Source organism: Glycine max, chromosome 6, assembly GCF_000004515.6.
Source record: "Glycine max cultivar Williams 82 chromosome 6, Glycine_max_v4.0, whole genome shotgun sequence".
Classification (NCBI taxonomy): Eukaryota; Viridiplantae; Streptophyta; class Magnoliopsida; order Fabales; family Fabaceae; genus Glycine; species Glycine max.
In genome coordinates this window covers 35,133,442-35,139,786 of record NC_038242.2, presented here as the reverse complement: position 1 = coordinate 35,139,786, position 6,345 = coordinate 35,133,442, and positions in this window count along the sequence as shown.

Sequence of the window (6,345 nt, the reverse complement as noted above, 5' to 3'; positions counted from 1 at the left end):
GTACTAAGTATTTATTACATATCCTTAACAAAAAGTAATTACAACATTACAAAATAACCATAACTTAGAGGAATTTGATACAATTTACACAGGTTTTATACACAAAAGTTAGTCGTATTCCTCGACTAACAGGGGGACACATGAAATGCCCCACCATAATCTAGCCAACTTCGAGTCTTGCCTCGAATATGCCACTGAAGGGCAACCAGTTGGTGGTGAGCCCTGCGAAACACTTCGGAGGGCCCTCATTTTCGCCCACAACTGCAACCCTTGCATTTTGTGGTGGGAAGAGCCCCTCCAACTATGGCTGAAAATGGAAAGTTGGATTGGATAGAGGAAAGGCTAAGGGTCGTTGAAGGAAGCGGAGATTATGCCTTTGTTGACATGGCGGAATTGTGCCTAGTGCCTGATGTCATCATCCCTCCGAAGTTCAAGGTGTCGGAGTTTGATAAATACAAGGGGACAACTTGCCCCAAGAATTACCTGAAATTGTATTGTCGAAAGATGGGGGTGTACGCGAAAGATGAAAAACTGCTGATGCATTTCTTCTAAGAGAGCCTTACTGGGGCAGCCGTCACTTGGTATACTAACTTGGAACCTTCCCAAATCCATTCTTGGAAGGACCTAATGATTGCCTTCATTAGACAGTACTAGTACAATTCTGATATGGCTCCGGATAGGATGCAACTACAGAGCATGTGCAAGAGGGGGCACGAATCTTTCAAGGAATATGCCCAAAGGTGGAGGGATCTGGCAGCCCAAGTGGTGCCCCCAATGACGGAGAAAGAGATGATCACATTGATAGTAGACACATTACCAGTGTTTTACTATGAGAAAGTGATGGGTTACAAACCTTCAAACTTTGCAGATTTGGTCTTCGCTGGCGAAAGGATCGAAGTGGGTCTGAAAAGAGGCAAATTTGATCATCCTGCTTTGATGAATGAGAAAACTGGGACAAATAGAGGGGATAAGGAGGAGGAAGGAAACCATGTTGTGGCTGTCATTCCTACATGGCCAAGTTTTCCACCGGCTCAACAATGTCATTACCCACCACCCAGTCATCCACAAGGGCCATCCCTAAATCAACCATAAAGCCTACCTACCGCACATCCAATGCCAAACACCACTTTTAGCACGATCCAAAACACCAACCAAGGGAGGAATTTTGCAGCGAAAAAGCTTGTAGAGTTCACCCCAATTCCGGTGTAATATGCTAATTTGCTCCCATATCTACTCGATAATTCAATGGTAGCCATAACAATGGTAGCCATAACCCTAGCCAAGGCTCCTCAACCTCCATTTTTCCAAGGATACGACTCGAACGCAACATGTGCTTGCCATGGAGGAGTTTCGAGCCATTCCATTGAGCATTGAAGGACCCTGAAGCGTAAGGTGCAAGGTCTAATTGATGCGGGCAGGCTGAAATTTGAGGAGAATCACTTTTGAATTCTAATGTTGGCAAGCGACGTTGTACATGGGGCATTTTGAAGGTTGTTGTTAGACATCTCCAATGACTTATTAGGATTTTCAAGTTTATGCCATTATTGTAAACCACAGTTACAATGCTAAATAATATGGATAAATTTGACATCTTTGTCTCTCTTGTCCTCTCATAATTACATCTTTGCTTATTCAACTTCCATCAGAATGTGAGTGTAAGCCATTGGTTTGTTTGCTCAAGCGACTTGCGCTCCTAAGTTTTGACTTCCAAGACTGTTCAATCCTGAATTACTTGTTTTGCACATTTGGTCGAGGTGCCGTAAAACAATGAGTAAAGTTTGAAACAAGAAAAAAGAAAAAAAAAACATTTGATTGGCTGTAAAGAAAAAAAAAACATTTGACCCGGAGAAGTCCAATAGGGCCCTAGGGTTCCCGGCTCTGATCATTAACCCCCCCATTAACCGGGCTTTCATCGAGAAGTACTGCACCCCCAGGCAGGTGCGGGGCGAGGCATCATGGCAGTCTAAGGATAGCAAGCAACGGGCAACGGACGCAACGCGATCAACAAATCACCATCCTGCGTCCGGCTCAAGACGTTAAAGAAGCGCTACTAGGAGGCAACCTAGTACCTTTTAAATTTCTGCTTGTTATTTTGTTCACCTATGTTTCTTAAGCCATGGTTGAACACGCCTAGTTGCTCATAATCCTAGGAACTTAAATAAACAAGCACAAACTGGTGTGGAAGCAATGACTTCAAGGATTATTTTGATGATGACAAAGAATCAAGATTTAAGCAAGTTCCAAAGAATCAAGAGTCAAAAAGCTTCAAGAATCAAGTTTCAAAGAATCAAGATTAAGATTCAAGACTCAAGATTCAAGAATCAAGAGAAGACTCAATCAAGATAAGTACTAAAAAAGATTTTCAAAAATTGAGTAGCACAAGAAATTTTCACAAAATCTTTTACCAAAGAGTTTTACTTTCTGGTAATCGATTACCAGAAGGTAGTAATCTATTACCAGTAGCCCGTATTGTTTTCAAAACTGATTTACAAAGTTGTAATCGATTACCATGAGCATGTAATCGATTACCAATGTTTTAAAACGTTAGATTTCCAATTTCAAGAGTCACAACTAGTGATAAAACATTTTCAAATCATTTTAAACTTGTGTAATCGATTACACAATACTTGTAATCGATTACCAATGTTTCTAAACATTTTGATTTTCAAATTTAAACATGAAGAGTCACATCTTTTGATGTGTAATAGATTACACTATAATGGTAATCGAAGATCAGTGACTAATTTCAAAAAATAAATTTCCAAAAGTCATAATTCTTAAAGTGACTTGTTTCTGAAGATTTTTTCAAAAGTAACAACTTTTTAAGTGACTAGTTTTCACAAAAGTCACAACTTTTAAAGTGACTAGTTTTAAAGAAATTGCCAAAAGTAACAAACTTTGATTTGAGTCATCAAATGATTATAAATATGGAACCATGGCATGAATTTCAAAGAGAACTAAGACTGATTTCTTTCATTCATTTTCTCTTCATCTTTCTAAGAGTTGTTGTTCAATACTTTCTCTTTTAAGAAAAGTTCATTGACCAAAAACTTGTGCTACTCTTCTTCTTCATTCACTTTTTTCTCTTGTCAAAAGATTCAAAGGACTAACCGCCTGAGAATCCTTTTGTTTCTTCCCTTCTCCCTCTTGACAAAAGATTTCAAAGGACTAACCACCTGAGATATCTTCTGTTTCTTACAAAATATTTCAAAGGACTAACCGCCTGAGATATCTTTTTCCCTTTCCCTTTATACAAAAGATTTCAAAGGACTCACCGCTTGAGATATCTTTTGTATTCCCCTCACAGAGAATTCAAGGGACTAACCGCCTAAGAATTTTTTGTCCTAACACATTGGAGGGTACATCCTTTGTGGTACAAGTAGAGGGTACATCTACTTGGGTTGTTATACTGAGAACAAGAGAGGGTACATCTCTTGTGAATCAGTTCAAGTGGAGGGTACATCCACTTGGTTGTTCAAAGAGAACAAGGGAGGGTACATCCCTTGTGGATCTTTGGCTTGTAAAGGATTTTACAAGGTTGAAAGAAATCTCAAGAACCGTTGGTTGCTTGGGGACTGGATGTAAGCATGGGTTGTTGCTGAACCAGTATAAATCTTGTGTTTGTCTTCTTCTTCCCTACACTCTTTACATTTCCGCTATGTACTTTTAATTGCCGCTTTTACTTTTGGTTAAGTTATTGTTTCTGTTCTTTACTTTCTTAACTTAGTAGTAAAAGCCTAGTTGAATCTAGTAACATTAAGAAGGATAAATTTTTTTAATTAGTCAAGACACATTAATAATTAATTCAACCCCTCCTTCTTAATTATTTCAAGGCCATTTGATCCAACAACTGGGAAGGTAGTAATACCTCACAAAAAATATATATGTATGTGTTTAGGTAGCAAAAATGCTTTGAATATGTATGTATATGTTTACGTAGCAAAGATGCCTCACACAAAATATGTATATGTTTAGGTAGCAAAAATACTTTGAATATGAATGGTAGCAAAATGCCTCACAAAAATATGCACATGTTTAGGTAGCAGAATGCCTCATGGAAAAAATAAACAAAATAAAAAATAAAATTGGTTACCTAAAAAGGCCAACACGCTTTCAAAAAGAAATAGACTCCAACTTTTCTTTGGAAAGAGTCACCAATCAAAACACAAGGATTTTTGAGAAAAAAAAATGTGTCTACAACCTGAAGGGTGAATGCTGTGGAATTTTCCGAACACCCAAAATGGACTCGGACGAATGCATAAATTGATAAAAGAGCATGTTTTGGAAACACTGGGTTAACTTAAATAGGAAAAAGGAATCTTAAGCCCTAGTGTCACATGACCATAAAAACTTGATGCTTGAGTGTCCACATGGGTTCATGCATGACCAGTTTTGCATAAAATTTCCAAATCATCATTGTTGCATGTGTGTCATGGAAATAATATGGGACATCCCCCTGGCATACATCATGTCCGGCCGTTCTGAAAGCCTTTTGAGCCAAGACCTCAAACCACCATAAACCTTGACCCAAGATGAGAATTTCAATCCCTGTCCTCGGAAGAAGGAACAATGGGGTCTCCCAAGAAAAAAGAGTCATTCACCATTGAGCTGCTAACATGCTTCCAAAATAAAATGAAGTTCCCGATCAAAGATCGGAAGACAACAAAAGAAAAAAAAAAGAAGTTCCCGATCAAAGATAAGAAGAAAACAAAAGAAAAAAAACAAAATTCCCTATCAAAGATCGGAAGAAAACAAAAGAAAATATATAGAAAGGTCTTTGGACCAGACAGTATGTGAACAAACATACAGAATTGTCACAAGCAAATAAGAAAAGAAAGGAAACCACGACTTGAAGTGGTCCTCTCCCTTTGATTACCAAGAAAAATATTGTGCGCTGGTGACTTTCTCACCCCGCACTCAACAAAAAAAGAAAAGGAAAAGGCCAAAACACTCAGAGCCAAATTTCCCACCAAAAACACTATTCCCAAAAAGTCCTATTGATCCATGATCACGCATGTAATCTTTGATTTGATAGGAAATGATTTGCAAAATCAAATCATGGCATATCTATGGTTCCGAATTAGGATGAAACACTTGCCTGTTTGAGGTTTATACACTCTGAGTGATTTTCTTCTCTTTTCAGTTGGACCTAGTGTTTCTTCTAAATGGTCGTTTAGAAACGAAACACAAACATCCAAAATCTCGTTTGTGGTTACGAGAAAATTTTATCAGCATACTCTCCTTCCCCAGTAGACACATTGTTTTTCTCCAAAAATTTATAAATTGCTTTGATCGGTTGGAGGTTTTGTTTCTTTACTAAAGCATGTTCGCATTTTAGTGAAAGAACACCGAGACTATTTTAGTCTCACAAAAAGCCAAGAACTATGTAGGCCTGTGTTCCTCATCACAAATTGAGGATACGTATGAGCAAAAGTCCCACTTTTGTCGACCACCCCACCTTTTGTTATCATGACCCGTGAAGTCAGGTGGCAAGCAGAAATACCCAAGTTGTTATCCATACAAAGACAACATTTGCTAAAATTGACCCGTGAAGTCAGGTGGTAGGTGGAAATACCCAAGTGGTTATCCGTACAAAGACAACATCTTCTCAAACTGACCCGTGAAGTCACGTGGTAGACGGAAATACCCAAGTGGTCATCCGTACAAAGACAACATCAGCTAAAACTGACCCGTGAAGTCAGGTGGCAGGCGAAAATACTCAAGTGGTTATTCGTACAAAGACAACATATGCTAAAACTGACCCGTGAAGTTAGGTGGCAGGCGAAAATACCCAAGTGGTAATCCGTACAAAGACAACATCTGCTCAAACTGACCCATGAAGTCAGGTGGCAGGCGGAAATACCCAAGTGGTTATCCGTACAAAGACAACATCTGCTAAAACTGACCCGTGAAGTCAGGTGGCAAGCAGAAATACCCAAGTGGTCATCCGTACAAAGACAACATCTGCTAAAACTGACCAGTGAAGTCAGGTGGCAGGCAAAAATACGCAAGTGGTTATCCGTACAAAGACAACATCTGCTCAAACTGACCCGTGAAGTCAAGTGGCAGGTGGAAATACCCAAGTGGTTATCCGTATAAAGACAACATCTGCTAAAACTAACCTGTGAAGTCAAGTGGCAGGCGAAAATACCCAAGTGGTCATTCGTACAAAGACAGCATCTGCTAAAACTAACCCGTGAAGTCAGGTGGCACGCGGAAATACCCAAGTGGTTATCCATATACACACACAATTCTACTACCCGAACCTGTGAGAAGTCAGGTAGCATGCGGAGATACCCAAGTGGTTATCCATGTAAACACAATTCTGTTACCCCGACTTGTGAG